Raw genomic sequence first — 21,860 nt, 5'->3', positions numbered from 1 at the left:
CTCTGGAGTGAAGGTTGGAATTTGTGTATTTGTGTGTGTGTGTGTGTGTGTGCGTGCGTGCGTGCATGCAGGATAGGAGGCTCTGCGGCTGATCTTCACAGAAAGATGTTGGACAGAGACTTCAAACTAGCCTGGATGCCAGACGAACTTAGCCCCACCCACAACATTTTAGGTCGGGAAGTTCGGTCTGGAGTCGCTCCGTTGAGGAGAAATTATGCCCGACCGGGCCAATCAGATTGTCAGGGCGGGCTTTATACGATGATGGACAGATGATCAACGGTAACGTAATCAACCACGTCATCAAAGTGCCCTTAGGTTGAATTCGTTTTCAACAAACATGCCTGCCGCTGGAGAGCTGAGATGTGTAGATGCTGCCATTGAGTCTGTTTTAGAAGACATCGACAGCGCTTTCAGTTTGAAAGAGGAACAGAGATCATGGAGGCGACGCCAAAGCACCGCGCTAATCCCTATCGCGCCGGCGCTTGGCTGTTCACACTGGACACTGAAGCGACGCTGAACCACCGGGCAGCGCTAATAATATCACCCGTTGATCCAGTAGATTAAAAGCATATACTTACTTGTTGCTCCAACATTAAGCAACAGCTTCCCAACATGTGTCCTCCTTGGTGTTGTCTTTATACAATGTTGGGCAAGAGTCCCTACAGAACTAACCATGTGGTAGGATCCACACACAATGGATCGTAAAAGCGGGGCCTTTGAGCCAAGATGAAGCCAGCTAAAGTCTCCCTCTAAGATCCAGCATGGAGATTGTATCTTCTGGTGTTAACTTAATCCCTGGGGTCTCCCCAGAAACCCCTGCTCTGCTCCTGACCGCTCCCACTCTCCTTTGACCTCTGACACTCAATTGGCTAAAAGCCAGCATCATCCCATGACCAGCACCTCAAGGAGGCAGGACCTCTCAGGTAGAACAAAACCTCTGAGACATCAATAATCGCAGCCATTTTTACCCTGCTCTGAAGACATCATGAGGCCCCTTCGGGGCCTCCCAGCTGTTTTAGTTGCTAAAGGGGGTAACCTTAACTTTTAGTTTATCAGCCATTTTTCCCTGCTCTGAAGACGTCAACAGACCCCTCCGGGTCTTTCCAGATGATTTAGTTGCTAAAGGGGGCAACCAGAGTTATTTTCTTTCATTTCTTTCATTTTCTTCTATCTTAAGTTTGATCTTACTTTGATAGAGACTATTTTTGTTTTAACTTGAAAAGACCAAACAGGAAATTGCACGCGGAACAATCTCAGACTGTTTCACTTTCCCCACGGACTTTACTTTCTTTTCCCAACAATCTAGCAAGAACCTCTCAGCCGTCCCCTGCAGAAGCGCAAGATTCATTCCGCTGAGGAGCACGACCTCCACATCCCTGAAGAAGAAGCGCGACGTTCATCCCGTTGAGGAGCAAGCAGAATCCGTTCCTATTCGGCCCAGCCAACGCCGCTGCGACAGAGGAACCAGCGCAACAGAGCTTGAGCGGCCACGATTATTCACTGGACTTCGGAAATATCCGCGCGACCAAGCATGCAACACCGTGAAGGTCACAGTAAGAGGCTTTATTGTCTGGGCAGATGTTAATCTAATACGTAGCGTATGGTTTTAATACTTGAATGTATTTGTTTTGTATGAGATCGCCGAGTCTCTAGTGTTTTAGCGGCGATTCGCCACTTCCGGTTTCCGGTTACGGCCTTGTGCCATAGTTTTTAAGCGCCGTGAGCAGCGTCTCCAGCTCATTGTGACCGTTTGAACAACTTTAAAGATACTTTACCGGTCAAACCTCAGCACCCAACGCCACTTGGGTGCTGAGTGGTAAAGTAAATGTAACTTGTCTCTGACGGTGCTTTTAAGAGCTTTGCTCTCTCCTTGTATTCTCTCTCTATCTCTCTCTCTCTCCTTCTAAACCGACCTATACACACATCCGATCTGTATTTAGAATACAGTTCATGTAACATAGTTAAAGCTATATTCAGAGAGGCTGGACACATCTGGAAGCCATGCGGCCGAACGCCAAAGCAGAGACAAAGAATTCTCTTTGTCTGAAAATCCCTTTGTGTAATTCATGTGACGACCACCAGTGTGAGCTCCACCCACATGCTGTCATTAACATAGACTCCATTTTGAATAACGCAAGTTAAACCACCATTTTGAGTCTATTATTGCCACGCCTCCTCTCACTCTCCTCCCATTCTGGCTCTAAATTCATAACGGCTCCGCCATCTTGTTTTGTAGTCAATTCGCCATTTTGAGAGTTTTTAGGCCTTGATTCCACGAATCATGATCGGCCGCCATCTTAGATGTGACGTGACTTCGTCATCGCCACGCCCCTCTTCTTTTTCTCTCTCTCTCTCTCTCTCTCTCTCACACACACTCACACACACTCTAACACACCCACACAGACACAGAGACACATTGATAGACACGGACAGATACACACACACAGATACACATAGATGAATACATGTGTTTTCTAAATTGTGATAAGCTGCTGCTGTTATCTTTGAAATATGGGAGTTTGTTAAAATGATGAATCATTAAATAACACTAACTGTATTTCACATGCACACACATAGACACACACACACACACAGAGAGACCCTTTGACACAGACACACACACCGAGACAGACATACATAGGTAGACCGCCGGTTTTACATGTATTTTCTGAATTGTGATAAGTGCTGCGGCTGTGTTTATCTTTGAAATATCGGAGCTTGTTAAAATGATGAATCATTGAATAACATTATAACTTTATTTCCCCTTTTTAATAAATGCTTTTGTAATTAAAGTATCTGTAGTCTGTGATTATTTGTGCATATGTATGTGATTGCAGCTGGATTATGATTGCCTGTGCTCGAACTTAGAAGCCTTCACTGTTAATTAAATAATTATTAATATTAAATATTGAGATTATTGATTTGACATTTATCATTATGAGACTGATATTTTATAGATTGACTTGTTGGTCCCTGTAACCAGGGTGGTGCCTCGCGACAATAAGCAATGATTACAGATTTGTATTATTCTTAATTGATAATTTTATTGTTTTCATTAATTATTTTAACTATTATTAGTGGATAACCGTATCATTTCTAATTAAATGTATTTCTATTCTTAATTAATAGCTTTATCCTTTTTGATTATTTTTAAGAAATAATTGTTATTTTAATAATCATATTTCATGATTATTAATAATTAGCCAACGTCAATTCTACTCCTACTATTGCACAACAACAACATGTTCCGAGGATCATACAACTCACTGCACTTCTCCACTTCAATTATTAATTTAATGTCATCCATGTTGAAGAACTTTGCTGTTTGCTCTATAAATGTCGGGTGTCGGGGGTAAATTACGTATTCTCCACTCAAGCCTATGTGGAGAACACGTAGCCCCCCCCCCCTCTCTCTTTTTATCTGTATCACTGCTTGTGTGGCTGTAGTGGATGGGCAGAGGGGGACATTTAATAATGTCATTGGTCAAATTAAAACTCCAGGACAACAGAAGGGGACTTCAAATTATGGGATGCATATTTGATCATTTATATCATATAAAATATGTCATCAATATAGTTTAAAATCGTTTTTCAGTGTGTTTCGTGGTGCGATACACTCGAGTCAAGCACAAAAAATAGACTCGACGACGAAACGATCGCTTTACCCAAAGTTTTAACATGGGAGTGGATGGGAGCCAGCTGTAATTTAAGGCTTGGCGCTGCGCTGAAGTGTCCGGTGTGAACCCGGCGTTAGTAAATAACTCACAATGCGTTGCTTAGCATACGTCACATACTACGCTGCTCTGATTGGTTGTAGGTCTATCCAATTGAGCGAAGAGGAATTTTATTTCCTGCTCAGTTGAAACACGCCCCATAATCACAGCCCAATGGAGCGGTCTCAGACTCACATTCTGACTAGAATTGTGAGTCTGAAAACGTCAGGCTAACTTCAAACCTTTCTGTATATGAAATCCAGCATCTGTCCGTGATCAAGATTAAAGCGACTAATTGGCAGTCAGCATTTTGCACCCTAGGCAACTGCCTATGTCGCCTTTGCCAGGAGCCGCCACTGATTTAGCTGACGCTTTTATCCAAAGCGACCTACAATAAGCGCATTTAACCATGAGGGCTCAAACCCAGAACAGCAAGAATCAAGTATGTACAATTTGCTTCAAAAAAGTTAATCTACAAGTGCTACATGTAAGTGCCATATAAGTGTAACTAAACATCATTTTCGTTTTAATATCAACACCGGAGTTGACAGTGTTTTTTTAGACATTCTTTTCTTAACCAAGGTGTAGTCTGAAGAGATGTGGGTTTTGTTTGCCTGTGGCGGACGATGTGTAGACTTTCTGCTGTCCTGAAGTCAATGGAGAGCTCGTTCCATCTTTTGGGAGCCAGGACAGCAAGCATTAGGGATTTTGCTAATTGACTAGGTGTCCTTCCAGTGAGGGAGCATTAAGCTGATTGGCAGATGCAGAGCGGACAGGCTGAGGTGTAATGCGACTGGACCCGAGCCGTTCGCAGCACGGTACGCAAGTATTAGTGTTTTGAAACAGTTGCGGGCAGCCAATGGTAAACAGTGAAGGGAGCGGAGGAGCGGATTAGCATTAGTGAACTTAGGCAGGTTGAAGACCAGTTGATCAGCTGCATTCTGGATGAGCTGCAGAGATCGGATGGCACTAACAGGTAGACCTGCCAGGAGGGAGTTGCGATGACAAGAGACTGGACCAGACAATGTGTCGCGTTCTGCGTGAGAAGATGGACGTATTCTCCTGATGTTGTGCAGCATGTTTCTACAGGGTCAAATTATGAATGTAGGAAACTAAGAGTTGTTCCAAGTACAGTCTATAACAGATTGCTAAATGCAACTTCGTCACTAGCATTTGTTCTTTTAATGCCAATCACGTGACTATGGTGTACATAGTACCTACATTTTTCTTAAGGTAACAGGATTGATCTGAAGGTTAAAAAAGAACTGAAATTGAAAAACTAAATCTAAGCTTATAAGCTTATAATCACTATATTGTTACATGTGTAACAAGTAGTCATCACTGGAGCATTACACAAGCTCTTAGTTGTTATAGGTACTAATTAAAATGATGAATGAGGTGTGCATTCACACAAACAAATTTGCTACATTCACCCTAAAAGGCTGAGAAACAAACTGTACACACACATACACAAACATGTTTTACTTCTAGCTTAGTAAGGACACTCATTGACATAACCTAATTTTAACCCTTACCCTAAAACCAAGTCTTAACCCTGACACAGCCCATTGAAAAAGTGAGGACCAGACAAAATGTCCTCCATCTGCAGGGTCTATGCTTAAGATGGTCCGCACAAAGATATATGTACAGGAAAACACACACACGTAGTGTACTCACATTACTGGGCAGCACCTCTACTGTGGTGTTGTAGAATTTATCTCCACCTGTCTCCATGTTTCCACAGTGAAACAGGTACCTATAACAAAGAAGACAGCAAAAGTGTATAAAAAATATTGCATCACATTGTGACATATCATTTTCAGACCTGCCATATAATCTATAAGTTCTTAAAGGTAGAGACTAGGGACCAAAACTTCTGCCAACGAGTGAGTACTCCATCCCAACCCATCCTGTTAGGTTATACTTTATTCCTTGAGCCTGACAATATTGATCTAAAATAGCATATGGTTATGAATAATTTCAAGATCTTTCCAAAAATAATTCTTAACAAACTTAAACTGAATTGCTTGTCATACAACACAGCCACCAGGTGTTTGGAAATGCAAATATAAAGTTAAACGCCTTACTCATCAAATAATGACAGAGAAGGGTAAAATGAAAAGGTAGTTTCAATAATATTCAAATCCCATAGTGTTTCGCATCACATTGTTAAAGAAAAACACACAGAAGCACTTATACCCAAACATGAATGGAAAGTCTCTCGAATTGAAAACGTATGTAAGTATGCAGGGTATTATCGCATTTCAAAGAGCAACATTTGTCCAAGAGTGGGAACAGAGACAGAGAGGGCCTTCTCCAATGACCAGGGTTGGTCAGTTTGAGCACCCCGAGACTGGGAGATGTTGGTGGACGTGGGCCATCACATATTGTCACTACCACACTGAGACCAGAGTAACGTGGCTGGAAAGCAATGGTTTGCACAAGCCAGTAGCCACTCAGATTTACCTCAGGGTACCATCATGTTCAGCCTGTATCGTTGATAACAAGAGCTAAACACCTGATGACATTAAAGTACATAACTGAATCCATGTCACTAACATCTGATGGTGGATGTGGACCACCACTCGAAACGGCTAAAGACTGTCTAAGTTCTTGGACAGTCAATAAGTTAAAAAGGTCATACAGGTTTCAGGTCACAAACAGTTAAGCTCATAAAAGTCTCAGACAGGTAATCAAAATGGTTTTCCAGCACACTTATTTATTTTCTACTACACCTCACTAGTAATAATTGGAGTCATTTTCTACTTTATTCAATGATAATAGGATCTTAACTATACCAATTGTGCATAGGCATGTTTTAACGGAGCGAGAGACTCTCTTCCCCCCACCGGGGTGTTGTTTAATAGACGTCGCCGGTTGATGACGTGGGATGCGCTGTCAAGCCTTTTTATTGGTGGAGGATGAGTTGCAGAGGGAAGGAGAAAGCTGAATGCGAGGCGAAGGGAGAGCGGAGGAAGCCGGCAAAACAGCGAGACAAGGAAGCTGAGGAAGTAAAAGAGAGGCAGGAGAAACCCTCGAACCTACAGAAACCGGACCTGTGAGGAACTGAGTAAGCCCTGGCCGGTCAGCGACCGCGTTGTCGCTGCCGGTTGAGATCGCTGACTGACTGACTGAAGGACTGACGTGTGCGAACATTACTCTCATCTTTTTTTGGATTTGGACTGTTGGAGTTTTGACATATTTCTATTTTTCTGAAACATATCCTGAAGGGGACTCTTTTTGTTGGAGTTTGTTTATTGGTTTTCGAAAGGATCTAATTTATGTTTACGCCTCGTGTCCTGTGTGTTTACAATTTGTACATTTAAAAGTCATATCATTAGTTTTGGAATTATTTATATTTTGATAAGTTTCTTTTTGGTTATATGTGAAAATAACCTTTGTGTGGCTTAGTTGATTAATTGAAATAAATTGTTGTCAGGGCTCTCCCTGGCTGGCACCCCAGAAAGAAAAAATAAACTACACAATTAGTGAACTTAAGCCGACACATAAATAAGTGCACCCCAGATGGGACCCAGAAATCCCAGATTTAGAAAAAAGTTATAATAATAATAGTAATAATAAGATTGAAAAAAAAGGATAAATATATATATTCTTTGATGAGAATTGAACCAAAAATGGCTGAAAGCACATGGAGCTTAGGTAACCTTCTTGAGGAATCCTACATCTGCCCTCCTGGGAATGAGGAGAACACTGCAGCAACCAAGTACACTCTGTTAGAAATGGAACTGTGCGAAGAAGTCAAATTGGGGGATCCATTGATTCCACTACCACTGGACAATACCTCTGCGATGGAAAAGAACAATGACCAAACAGAGCAACCAGGTGTTACATCCATTATTAACATGTCCATCCCTGAGATAGTTTCTGCCCAGCATGAGCAGTTCAAGAAAGAACTCAAAGCTGGGTTGGGGAAAACCTCGGAGGCAATCACATCAGCAGGACGAATACAGATGACTGAATTGGAGACCAAAATGGAACAACAATTTCAATATATCAACCATCAGCTTACCAGTACCATAAATTGGCGACTCAAGCAGTATCACATGGAACTATTGAAGGATCTGAAATCTGTCCTATCTCCGATGGCAACTGCACTCCGGCATCTGGAGGATGAAGTTACTCACTGCGCCGTGAATGTCAGTGCCCTATCAGGGGAAGTAGTAAACCTCCACAACTTCCAATCAACTTCACACTCCTCCCTAGTCAATGCATCGACCCAAACCCTATCTATTAGCCAGCTACCACCTAGGGTCCAGGTTCAGGGTCCAGATCAACGACTACAATCCACCATGTACACCGATGGCCATGAAGAGGACCTAAATTCTCCAGTCCAACGAGAACAGTGCATTGAGCCAAAAACCTTATATCGTGGGATAAGCCCAATTAAAATGCACTTTCCAATGTTTGGAATGTTAGAAGACACACAAGACCCTTTGTTGTATCTCGAGAAGTGTAATGATTTTTTGGCGTAACATCCCCTAACTGATGCAGAGTTAATTGCCACGCTTCACAACGTACTACATGGTACAGCTCATGATTGGTAGGATGTTGCTAGGGTTGAAATTGCCACCTGGGCAGTTTTTGAAAAGCGGTTCCGGTCTGCATTTCTCTCTGAAGAATATCAAGATGAGTTAGCAGAGAGAGTCAGGACCCGTGTTCAAAAAGAAGAGGAGTGTATACAGGATTTTGCTTATATGTACCGGTCCCTATGCAAAAGATGGAACCCAAATGTCACTGAGCAGGAAGTGGTCAAGTTAACATTAAAAAACATCAACCCTAACTTGGCTAGTCAACTAAGAGGCAGTAGAGTAACAACTGTGGAAGCATTGGTGCGGCTTGGCCAACAATTGGAGAAGGACAGGGAAAATCAACGCTACTATGAGCAAAGGAAGAAACTCGTGCAGAAACCGCTAAAACCGGATATAGGTCCTCCGCCCCCTCAGACCAATCCACCTGGTGCGACTCAGGTTTACTGCTGGCGCTGTAAAAATTCACATGCTCAATCATCATGTCCACAATACCTATTGGGGAAGAACAGATTCCAAAAGCAGTCATTTCCAATGACTAACCAAAATCCACAGAATATTCCAGCAAATCCCACTCTTAATGCATGCACACCCTATGGGGGAAACCCTGTCTCTTCAACATCAATAGCACCCCGGCCACAGCAGTTAGTGCTCCCTGTCATGGTTGACTCCTGGAGAGGAACAGCTATTTTGGATACTGGCTCCTCCTATACCCTCATTACTTACCCTGTGGAAGGACTTGAGAGGACATCATGTTGGGCTACAACCCTGGCAACAAGGGCCTTTGTATCTGGCGGATGGCTCAGGAAGATACCCCCTGGGTTGGAGTGAATTAGAGCTCAATGTCCAACGACCATCTAACAAAGTCCCTGTCGTGGTCCTGCCTTCTTCAGGCCTTGCAGTTCCTGTTATCCTGGGTCTGGATTTTGTGTCTCTTTCCGGTCTACAGTTTGATGTGTCGGAGAACACTTACTGGTTCAAATCTGCCAATAAAAGAAAGTTCAACTTTCTAAAGGAGGGCGTAATACTCCCTGACAACACACACCCTCAGGTGTATTTTTACTCTGCTCTATCCCCTGCCATTGTGTTGGAAAACTCATATCCCGCCGGTTCGATAGAAAATGGGCTAAATGCCATTGTCCAGTCTGCTCATCTGGGGAAGAGAGGGAAAGAACATTTGTATCACCAACTTGAAGGGAACTCTGATGTCTGCACCAGAAAAGTGGGAAGGACAAATATATTGAGGCATAAAATCTTACTGTCTGATGACTTACCGATCAGACAGAAACCATCCCGCTGTTCACCTGGAAAACTCCAAGAAATGAAATCACACATTGCGGAGATGCTATCAGATGGGATTATCACAGCTTCCACCTCACCGTATGCTGCTCCAGTCGTGCTGGTGCCCAAGAAAAACAACCCCCGGTCTCGATTCTGTGTGGATTACAGGAAGATCAATGCCGAAACGAAAACAGACGCGTAGCCCATACCAAATATACAGGAAATCTTGGAATCACTGGCTGGATCCTCTGTCTTCACCACTATGGATTTAAACAGTGGATACTGGCAGGTGCCTATGGAGAAAGCTAGTAAAGAAAAAACTGCCTTCATCTGTCCATTTGGGTTGTTCCAGTTCCAGGTGATGCCTTTTGGATTGAAAAATGCCCCTGCTACTTTCCAAAGACTTATGGAACTTGTTTTGGGAGATCTGAAAAGGAAAATCTGTATGGTCTATCTGGATGACATTATTATACATTCACCTTCCTTCGAGCAGCACTACCAGGACGTTCAAGCTGTCTTGGATAAGTTGCGAGAAGCAGGCCTCACCCTTAATATGAAGAAATGCCAATTCTTCAGGACTTCTCTGAAATTCCTTGGCCATGTTGTTTCAGTGAACGGTGTGCAGGTGGATGAGGACAAGACCAAATCTTAAAGAGCTGCAGAGGTTCCTGGGGATGGCTGGGTGGTACCACCGTTTTGTTGCAAATTTTTCACAAATTGCTGACCCCCTTAACGCCCTCAAGAAAAAAGGTGCCAAGTACATCTGGACCTCAGCTTGTCAAGTGGCCTTCGAGACCCTCAAGCAGCATCTGGCTTCACCACCAATCCTTGGCCACCCTGATTTCAGTCTGCCCTTCATCGTGTACACTGACGCTAGTGATGTTGGAATTGGGGCGGTCTTGGCCCAATCAACTGGACTGGGGAGTGAAAAGGTCCTTGCTTTTGCTAGCCGTACACTGAACTCTGCAGAGAGAAACTACTCCACCACAGAACAGGAATGTTTAGCAGTTGTCTGGGCTTTGGAGAAATGGCGCTATTACCTGGAAGGGAGAATATTCACTGTAGTTAAAGATCATTCATCACTAGTGTGGGTTTTTAAAACACAAAAACCAAGCACCCGGTTGATACGATGGGCGCTGAGGCTACAGGAATTCACCTTCACGGTTGAGTATAGGAAGGGGAAATATAACATTGTTCCTGATGCCCTGTCCCGAGCTCCTGTGGACACCGAGCCTGGCCAAGTCCCTATTTATGCCACCATACAACCTGCCAAGAGGGAAATGGCTGAAGATCTGCAAATATCAGATGAGGCTATTTGGAAAGCTCAACAGGCTGACGCGGATATTGGGCAGCTTTATCAAACCATCCTGGATTCTGGTGACCAACTTGTGAACCCAACCACTAAAATCACAATTATAGAAGACAAAGTATACCGGGTGATACAGCTTCCTCATAAAACCCTCTAAGATGCCCGCGGAAACTACAACAGACCACTGTCAGTCATCCATGGGAAATGCTAGGGGTAGACATCATGGGACCCTTCCCTAGAAGCTCTGCCGGCAACCTTTATCTACTTGTTTTTGTTGATTATTACTCCCGCTGGGTGGAATTGTTCACCTTACGCCAGGCAATGGCACAGACCGTTTCTCAAGTGTTAGTTCGAGAAATACTCACTCGTTGGGGAGTGCCGGACTACATTCTTTCGGATCAGGGACCCCAATTCATCTCTTCAGTGTTTGGGGAGACATGCAGGAAATAGAACCTGAAACAAAGGAAAACCACACCATACCACCCACAAACCAATCTTACAGAGAGAGTAAACTGGAACTTGAAAGCCATGATTGCATCCTATGTGAAGAGTGATCACAAAACCTGGGACAAGTATTTACCCGAGTTCCGATTTGCACTCAACACCGCTGTCCATGAGTCCATTGGAGTGCGACCCGGTAGAGCTCAATGTTAGTCGGACACTTAAGGGCCCAGTGGACGCTGAGCTAAACCCGCGCTTATGCACCCCGGATGAATCTGCTTACAACCAGATGGATCAAATATCAGGTCTGCAACAGTTGGTAACCAAAACCCTCCGAAAAGCGAAAGAGCGGCAGAAGCTTAATTATGACCGTTATAGGAGAGACCAAATGTTTGGGGAAAAAGACAGAGTCTGGTTAAAAAGTCATCCGTACTCAAAGATGGGCCAGTCCTTTTCTGCTAAAATTGCTCCACGTTGGAAGGGCCCCTATCCAGTAGTGCAGAGAATCAGCCCACTGACATACAAAGTAGTCCTGGAGGATTCTGGAGAGGATCTCCGCGTTGTAAACATTGCCCAGCTTAAACCGTGCTATCCAACAGCTCTGGAGTTGGAAAAACACCAGCACAGCCGCCTCAGGGAGATCTTTGGAGAGGAGTCTAGGGATGAAGAATTCCTTGGGTTCCAATAAATGCCTAGGATGGGACCGCCTATTCAGGCTCTTCTCACGGGGAAGGGGGTGTAACGGAGCGAGAGACTCTCTTCCCCCCCCCCCCCACCCACCCACCGGGGTGTTGTTTAATAGACGTCGCCGGTTGATGACGTGGGATGCGCTGTCAAGACTATTTATTGGTGGAGGATGAGTCGCAGAGGGAAGGAGAAAGCGGAAGTGTGAGGCGAAGGGAGAGGGAGAGCGGAGGAAGCCGGCAAAACAGCGAGACAAGGAAGCTGAGGAAGTAAAAGAGAAACCCTCGAACCTACAGAAACCGGACCTGTGAGGAACTGAGTAAGCCCTGGCCGGTCAGCGACCGCGTTGTCGCTGCCGGTTGAGATCGCTGACTGACTGACTGAAGAACTGACGTGTGCGAACATTACTCTCATATTTTTTGGGATTTGGACTGTTGGAGTTTTGACATATTTCTATTTTTCTGAAACATATCCTGAAGGGGACTCTTTTTGTTGGAGTTTGTTTATTGGTTTTCGAAAGGATCTAATTTATGTTTACGCCTCGTGTGTTTACAATTTGTACATTTAAAAGTCATATCGTTGGTTTTGGAATTATTTATATTTTGATAAGTTTCCTTTTGGTTATATGTGAAAATAACCTTGTGTGGCTTAGTTGATTAATTGAAATAAATTATTGTCAGGGCTCTCCCTGGCTGGCACCCCAGAAAGAAAAAGTAAACTACACGATTAGTGAACTGAAAACCTCATGCACAACAGAGGAAATTGTTACTAATTAACTGACCGAGGTATGTTGATTGGCTCGAGGAAGTTGAGGAGGATGTAGTCACCCTGGATGGGCGTTAATACCCAGAAGAAGTCCTCTCCCCTGTAAGCCCTATCCAAACTATGCTGCTGGTAATGTGTCAGGCTGCTGTTCAGCTTTGCAGCCAGGTTTCTATGGGCATGGTACAGAATCTGCTTTCCAAAGTCTTTATCCTGAAGGGCCAAAAAGAAAATAACACAGGCAAGCACGCATGCACACACATGCGGTTTACTTCCATTGCTGGCAGCACTAAAAAACAAAACTGTTCTGTATTTATGATTGAATCTTGTCAAGTACATAATAATTTGTGTAATACAGTTGTGATTGCAATAGATTAAATTCACTTTGATATTAGATTTGAGGTGGTGTCCGCCTTTTACATGTTTGAAATTATGTTTTTGTTCTAAAATATTTTCATAGCAAATAGGTTTAACAAGGCTTTTTACTGTTCATGTCAAAGGGTGTGGTAGGTGTTATCAGATAGAGACTATCCCTCCACTCAGTTACATATTCATATGTACAGGGAATAATCCTGCTGAGGCAAACAAAATACTATTAAGTAATACAGTCCACAAATATCCATTGTCTGGTTTGTCTGTTGGGTTTATGTAACACACTTACCACAAGATACTGGAGTTTCCCAGATAGAGAGGAGTGTAGGCCTACATGCTGCAAGAGTGAGGGCTTGTACCTCTGCTTGAGCAATGCCTTATGTTCTTTGCAGTCTTTCTACGTCACACAACACACAGGCATGTAGATCACTACATTGCATACTACAGAGTTTATTGGGTTGATGTATCAATATACACAACACACAAACGCCCGCTCCTGGTATTTCATGAGGGCCTGATACGATGATGATTTAAAAAATTACGTTCACGTTAATAATATGAAAAAGGATTCGTTAAGTTCAGCGTTCGCGAAACATATGCACAACACTGAACTGTACAGCCACTGCAGAGGGCTGAAGAGCCGCATTCGGCTCCAGAGCCGCGGGATGACAACCCCTGTGCGGAACCGAAATTGTATGGTGTATTGGACGTTTTAGTGTCTCCTGTGGCCGCGGTGTCCATCCCTTTTAGCTGTCCTCTGGAAACACTTCCGTTGTGTTGTCGCCTCTATTTGCTGCGCGTTCGTCTATTTGCAGCGCGTTTCTGTAATGTGTTGTGTTGTGAAATTGATGAAGATGTTTTCTTACTTTGCTTGTGTTTTGTCAACTTGCATGTGTATGTCAACTTGCAAGTGTTTTCTTAAGTTGCTGTTCGTTGAGCTCTCAGGGCCACCGTACCATAGGTTGGATGGGGAGCGTCAGTGCACAGCCATTTTCAGATCTCTCCAGAGATGTTCAACCGGGTTCAAGACTGGGCTCTGGCTGGGCCACTCAAGGACATTCACGAGTTTCCCAGACCCACTCCTTTGTTATCTTGGCTGTGTGCTTAGGGTAGTTGTCCTGTTGGAAGATGAACCTTCACCCCAGTCTGAGGTCCAGAGCCCTCTTGAGCAGGTTTTCATCAAGGATGTCTCTGTACATTGCCTCATTCATCTTTCTTTCGATCCTGACTAGTCTCCCAGTTCCTGCAGCTGAAAAACATCCCTGCAGCATAATGCTGTCACCACCATGCTTCACTGTAGGGATGGTATTTCCCAGGTGATGAGCGGTGCCTGGTTTCCTCCAGACATGACGCTTGGCATTCAGGCCAAAGAGATCAATCTTTGTTTCATCAGACTAGAGAATTTTGTTTCTCATGGCCTGAAGTCCCTCAGCTGTGCACTGACAGCTGGGCTGTCATGTGCCTTTTAGTGAGGAGTGTCTTCTGTCTGGCCACTGCACCATACAGGCCTGATTGGTTTCTTGGTCACCTCCCCGACTAAGGCCCTTCTTCCCCGATCGCTCAGTTTGACGGGGCAGCCAGCTCTAGTAAGTGTCCTGGTGGTTCCAAAATCCTTCCATGTATGCCATTGTGCTCATTGGGACCTTCAATGCTGCAGAAAAAAAACTGTAACGTTCTCCAGATCTGGGCCTCGATGCAATCCTGTCTGGGAGGTCTTCATTCAATTCCTTTGACTTCATGGCTTAGTTGTGCTCTGACATGCAGTGTCAACTTTGGGCCTTATATAGACAGGTGGTTGCCTTTCCAAATCATGTCCAATCCACTGAATTTATCAAAGGTGGACTCCAATCAAGTTGTAGAAACAACTCAAGGATGATCAGTGGATACAGGATGCACCTGAGCTCAATTATGAGTTTCATGGCGAAGGCTGTGAAAAATAATGTCCATTGGATTTTTTCCCAAAAGCTTTGTTCATGTTATCAGTATGGGGTATTGTGTGTAGAATTTTGAGGAAAATATTAAATTTAATCCATTTTGGAATATGGCTGTTACATAAAAATATTTGGAAAGGTGAAGCGCTGTGAATACTTTCCGGATGTAATAATATATATATAGTAATAGAATATATGATGTCTAATCTTTGTCTTAGTGTTTCCATGTCACGAATGTGAATGGAAACACAAGAATGTGAATCTCTCTCTCTTTCTTTCTCTTGCTCTTTCTCTCTCACAAACACACATGCACACACACAAATGAACTCAGACATAAAACAGTCCAAAAGATAAGCACAGAGACAAGACACACAGACAGACAAAAACACTCAAACAACAACATTTTTTATATATACCAGCCTTAATTTCCCTTATGCATCTACTAATTTATCTTTCCTGTACTATATTTTTTTTAACACAAAACTTTGTTGTTTTTGTCTTTTGCTGAATAAATTCCCTTTAAGATACCGATAAAGTTCTTATATCTTATATCTTCTTACCTTATATTAGATTACTGCTTTGGCCCAGAGCACCTCCATATTGTGCACAATCACCCCACTAGTCAATTCACCATCCAAAATACACATGTGATGTGCTTTCACCGCTTGGCAAAACTGACTCACCTCATCTTTCTCTGGGTTGCAAACCTTCAACCACAGAATATGATCCAAACGCCAGTCAATGGGTTTGTCTCAATGGAACATCAGGAAAAACTCAGTGATCATTGGAAGGTCACTAGTCCGAAACATCTTCCCTGACAGAAAGAAACATACACACGAACACACACACAACACACACACACACACACACACACACACACACACACAATATTAGTTCATAACACAGACAAACACAAAGGGACTCATGCAATCATTGTTTAGCAGTTCTGCTCTTCAATTGTCGATGAGAATTGAGTTATTAACCAATTTTTTCATATATTTTGAGGTTTTTCAATGGTAGGATCATACTTATATAGTTATGAGTGGTCCAGACCGGTTGTAAAATTCACATGAAAGTAGTTGGTTGGATTTCTGTTTTTCAACATATTACTGTCTTGTGCCGTTAACCATAGACATATATACACTGCCTTGCATAAGTATTCACCCCCCTTGGACTTTTTCCCATTTTGTACTGTTACAAACTGGAATTCAATTAGACTTAACAGACTTTTTCCTATTTGATCAACACAATATGCATAGTACTTTGAAGGTGTGACATACCTTTAATAGTGACACAAACAATAATGAGAACATCAAGGTTGACAGCTGTTGGGTGCATAAGTACTCACCCCCCTGAATCAATACTTGGTAGAACTAGCCTGGATGCCAGACGAACTTAGCCCCGCCCACAACATTTGAGGTCGGGAAGTTCGGTCTCGAGTCGCTCCGTTGGGGAAAACTATGCCCGAACAGAAGCTGTTCTGACCAGTGCAATAAGACACCTGCCGTACAGTGCCGGCACAAGGATAGGAACAGGAACAACAACCGAACGCCGGCTGTGCGGCATTTCTCAAAAACTATAGTTTAAAACCCCTCACCAGCGGAACGAGGTAAGGAAGCTGGTCCCATTTACTTTGCTGCAGGTAGCGCAGAACGGGAGTCGCTATGTCACGCTAACGCATCAGCCTTGTCTCGTGGTGATTTGTTTTTTTATTGTATTTTGACATTTGTGTTTGGTTTTATGGATTAAAATATCGTTTACTTAATGTCATTCCAGTTTTACGGTGTATTTATGGCTACGATGAAGTGAACAATAAAGAGCTGTGTGACATCAGTAGAGAAACTCTGCGTCATGTTTGGGGAAGCGGGGGGGGGGGGGCTGTTACACTGTTTATCTCAAAAATGCTTATCATGTTGGTAAGCTCTCCGTGTATCCTTAAATTATTTTTACAACACCGGCAAAAATCGTTTTTGCTGATCTTCTTCTTCTACTTCTTCCAGCGTGCGTGCAGTTGAGGTCTGTTGACAACAACTATGCGTCACTTTACATACGTCACATACTACGTTGCGCTGATTGGTGGTAGGTCTATCCCAGGGGTAGGCAACCTTTACTATCGAAAGAGCCATTTCGCCCCCTCTTCCCCTAAATTAAATCTGTCTGGAGCCGCACAACATATTTGATAACACAGGTTATAAAGTTATATATATATATATATATATATATATAGTTATACAATATATATAAAAACTATAGTTTGTTGCATTTATTAAATAATAGAACAACAATAAAAAAACTGTTGACATTTAACTGCTATTTTTACCTGTTACAAAATCACCAAACTCTTATGAATTGGAGAACAAAATACATGTGTGGCCCTACTTTGGAATAAATTAAACACAGAACTCAGCTTTTTTTGCTCATCTCCAGCTTGGTACTTTTCAGCAGATGCTGTGTGCTTGCTCTGGAAATATCTTTCAACATTACGTTTCTTATTGTTTGCTAATTCCTCGCCACATATCAAACATACATGTAAGACAGCATTGGTGGCAGTGAAAGCAAAGTAATCTGTCCACGCAGAATTAAACTCTATTCCCCTCCCAGACTTTTCTTTGCTGGGATTTATCCATGATTAGTTTACCGAGGCCGGGGGTTGGAACTATAGATTAGCGACCTGCAGGGAAGAGCGCCGGGACGTAATAGGATGTGACGCATATTTTAGTTGCTGAAATATTAAAACAAAACGTGAGAGCAGGTCAGACTGGAGGCCGACACAGAAACTGCAGATCGGTACAAACCACCTGCAGCTTCTGCTCTTATCAAGAAGCTTAGGCGCTGATCTCTGATCAGTTGAGAGCAGAGAAACTCGTTGTTTTCACTGTTTCCACTGTTGAGAAGCAGCCGGTAAGGCTGATGTGTCTCTCTGAGCGAGTGAGCGGGGCTCAGGGCGGGGGGCGGAGCCCAGGCTCTGTGTGTGTGACGGCTATCTGGGAGCACGTACACACGCATACACACACACACATTCACCCGCTCCTGGTATTTCATGATGGCCTGATACGATGATTATTTAAAAGTGAACGTGAATGTGAACGTGAACGTGACGTTCACTCACGTTCATCATATGAAAGAACTGATTTGTTAAGTTCACTGTTCGCGAAAAATATGCGCAACATGCATTGTACAGGGAGCCACTGCAGAGGTGCTGAAGAGCCGCATGCGGCTCCGGAGCCGCAGGTTGCGACCGCTGGTCTATCCAATTAAGCGAAGAGGCATTTTTTCCCCTGGTTCGGTTGACACACGCCCCATAATCACAGCCCAATGGAGCGTTATCAGACTCATATTCTGACTAGAATTATGAGTATGACAACGTCAGGCTATGGTAGAACCCTCTTTCTCTGCAATTACAGGTGCAAGTTTTTTGGGATATGTCTCTACCAGCTTTGCACATCTAGAGAAGAATGTTTGTCCATTCTTCTTGGCAAAAAAGCTGAAGCTCAGTCAGATTGGATGGAGACAGTCTGTGAACAGCAAATTTCCAGTCTTGACATAGATTCTCAATTGGATTTAGGTCGGGGCTTTGACTGGGACATTTTAAGACATGAACATGCTTTGATGTAAACCATTCCATTGTAGCTCTGGCTGTATGTTTATGTTCATTGTCCTGCTGGAAGATGAACCTCCGCCCCAGTCTCAAGTCTTTTGCAGACTGCATCAGATTTTCTTCAAGGATTGCACTGTATTTAGCTCCATCCTTCTTTGCCTCAATTCTGAAAAGTTTCCCTATACCTGCTGAAGAGAAGCATCCCCACAGCATGATGCTACCCCCACCATGTTTCACTGTTGGGATGGGGTGCTCAGGGTGATGGGCAGTATTGGGTTTCTGCCACACATAGCATTTTGCATAGAGGCCAAAAAGATCAATTTTGGTCTTATCTGACCAGGGCACCTCCTTCCAGATGTTTGCTTTGTCTCCCGCATGGCTTGTGGCAAACTCCAAATGGGATTTCTTATGGATCCCTTTCAACAACGGCTTTCTTCTTGCAACTCTTCCATAAGGCCAGATTTGTGGGGTACACGACTAATAGTTGACATCTTTGCAGCTCCTCCAGAGTTACCATGGGCCTTTTGGTTGCTCCTCTGATTAATTTTCTCCTTGTCCGGCTTGTCAGTTTGGGTGGACGGCCTTGTCTGGGTAGGTTTGCGGTTGTGCCGTATTCTTTCCATTTGCTGATGATGGATGTTATGGTGCTCCGTGAGATTTTCAAAGCTGGGGATATTTATTTATAACCTAACTCTGCTTCATACTTCTCCACAACTTTATCCCTTACCTGTTTGCTGAGCTCCTTGGTCTTTTACATTACATTACATGTCATTTGGCTGACGCTTTTGTCCAATGCGACTTACAATTAGTACACTCAACATTCATGAGGGGCCATTTTAGGGGTTTAGTATCTTGCCAATGACACTTCGGCATGCAGATGGGAGAGAGTGGGGTTTGAACCGGCAACCGGTTGGTTCTTGTTGGAGAACCACCACTCCAACCACTAGGCAACACTGCCCCAACCATTAATGGTCTTCATGATGCTGTTTGTTCAGTAATTATCTCTAACAAACTCTGAGTCCTTCACAGAACAGGTGATTAAATTGCAGACATGTAGACCCTATTTACTAATTATGTGACTTGCTACTGTGACTTGTGAAGGCAATTGGTCGCACCAGATCCCTGTTAGGGGTTTCACAGTAAAGGGGGTGAATAAATATGCACTCAACACTTTTCGGATTTTTATTTGCAAATTATTTTTAAATCCATAATATATCCATAATATTTCCCCCCACTTCCAAGTGATGGACTATTTTCTGTTGGTCCACTCCATAAAATCACAATGAAATAAATTATAATCTGTGGTCATGCCATGACAAAAAGTAGAAAAGTCAAAGGGGGGGAATACTTATGCAAGGCACTGTACATATAAATGTGAATGCCCTTAACAGTACACATGCCAAGTTTCAAGCAGATAACAGTAATGGTTCTCGGCATATGTATTCCACATACTCAGAGATTTTTGTCATAGCTCCGCTGCACTCCCTAGCATATTTCCCCTTCCCTTGTTATGTCTCTGCTCCTCAGGTGTGCGCCAGATACTCCCGATGACTCAGTGGAGATGCTACCAGGGGCAGCTCACCATCTCACCTGCAGCTCAATCGCTTTCGCCTCAACAGGGTACATGTTGCGTGGCCAGCTGTGTAGTCGAGTTCCGCATTCTGACAGCCTAAAGTGGCTGTGATGCGCTCACTTTACAGAGTGTATTTTCACAGGGTCTAGCCAATATTATTAAGGATGAATTAGCCGTCAAACACGACACCGAATCCTTAGATGGTTTATTTTCCTTGTTCCACACAGTCTGTTTCATTACTGGGTTACATCGTTGAGAAGGAACAAGTCAGGGCGTGGCCTGTCTAGGGTTGCAAAATTCTGGGAATATTCAAAGTTGGAAACTTGCCATGGGAATTAAGGCGAATATACGGGAATTAACGGGAAATTGTGTGGGTAATTTATACTGACTGTATTTACCTTGTCATATACAGACATAAATATAAACATTTGTTTTCTCATAGGCTGATTTAAGCCCTGAGGAAACGTTGGGCACTTGACTATATGCTTCTGAATCTTTGTAGAAGTCTTTGCACAGTATTTGCAAATGTACACAGCCTCTTCTACTACATTGGCTGAGGTGAAATGTCTCCACACATGAGATAGTGCTTCTTGAATTGTTCTGTAGAATAAGATGAGAAAAAAAGCTTGTAAAAAATCACTAATGCAATGCTAGAGATATAAATAGTTTTAAAAATATTTTAAAATTGATGGATAAATGAATAGAAAGTGGCTAATGGTTAATATCATCGAAACTTACCTGACTAGTCCTGCACACTACAGCAGGCCTCTGCTGTAGTGTGCAGGATGCTGGGTATGATCTGCGCATGTGATGCACAGTGGAAGGTTGAAATTCACCGAGCAGCATGTGCTGCATTCCATACATCTTTAAATTAGAGTTTTGAATGATGTTTTTATTGTTCAGCGTTTTTTTTGCATATACATTTTTTTGTCAAAATTCCCTAATTTCCCGAGCTGAATATTCCCGTGGAAAGTTTCCGGAAATTTCCAGAAATTTATCGGAAATTGTCCGCCCCTTTACAACCTTAGGCCTGTCCCAAGACCTGGAAACATCTACAATGCTTCCTGGGATTTGTCAACTTCTACTGCCGATTCATCAGAGACTGGAGTAAGGTAGCCACACCCCTAACAGGACTCACCTCATACAGTTCCTTTCAGCTGGTCTCCTGATGCTGACAAAGTATTCATATAACTTAAGATGGTTGTCCACCGCTCCAGTTCTCATCCACCCAGAGCATTCCCTTCAGATCTTCCTAGAAGCTGATGTTCAGGACACCAGAGTTCGGGCCATCCTCTAACAACACTCTCGGGAGGCAAGCTACACCCTTGTGCCTTTTACTCAGAACAGTTCTGCAACCAGAAACCGGATGCCCTCTCCCAACAGAACCCCCCAGCAATTTCCCAGAGTCCATCCTCCCTCCTTCGTGTATTGTGGAAGCTGCCTTCTGGGAGGTGGAATCCTGGGTTAGGGAGGCCCAGTAGACGGACCCCGGCCCAGGTAATGGTCCTCCTAACCGCCTCTATGTCCCTGTCCCACTCAGATCCCAAGTACTCCAGTGTGGGCGTATATCTCAAGACTAACATTCCATCCAGGAATCCAACGCACATAAGAATATATCAGAGAACGTTTATGGTGGCCTACCAACGGCC

At 43.4% G+C, this 21,860-nt stretch overlaps 1 pseudogene; it reads right to left on the bottom strand.

Moving 5' to 3' along the window:
• LOC133958583 (alpha-1,3-mannosyl-glycoprotein 4-beta-N-acetylglucosaminyltransferase A-like) overlaps window positions 1-21,860 on the bottom strand; it is a 37,198-nt pseudogene that overhangs the window by 3,413 nt on the left and 11,925 nt on the right.

Source organism: Platichthys flesus, chromosome 8, assembly GCF_949316205.1.
Source record: "Platichthys flesus chromosome 8, fPlaFle2.1, whole genome shotgun sequence".
NCBI classification, from domain to species: Eukaryota; Metazoa; Chordata; class Actinopteri; order Pleuronectiformes; family Pleuronectidae; genus Platichthys; species Platichthys flesus.
Note: the sequence above shows the minus strand (reverse complement) of the source record. Positions and strands in the feature narration are given on the sequence as shown.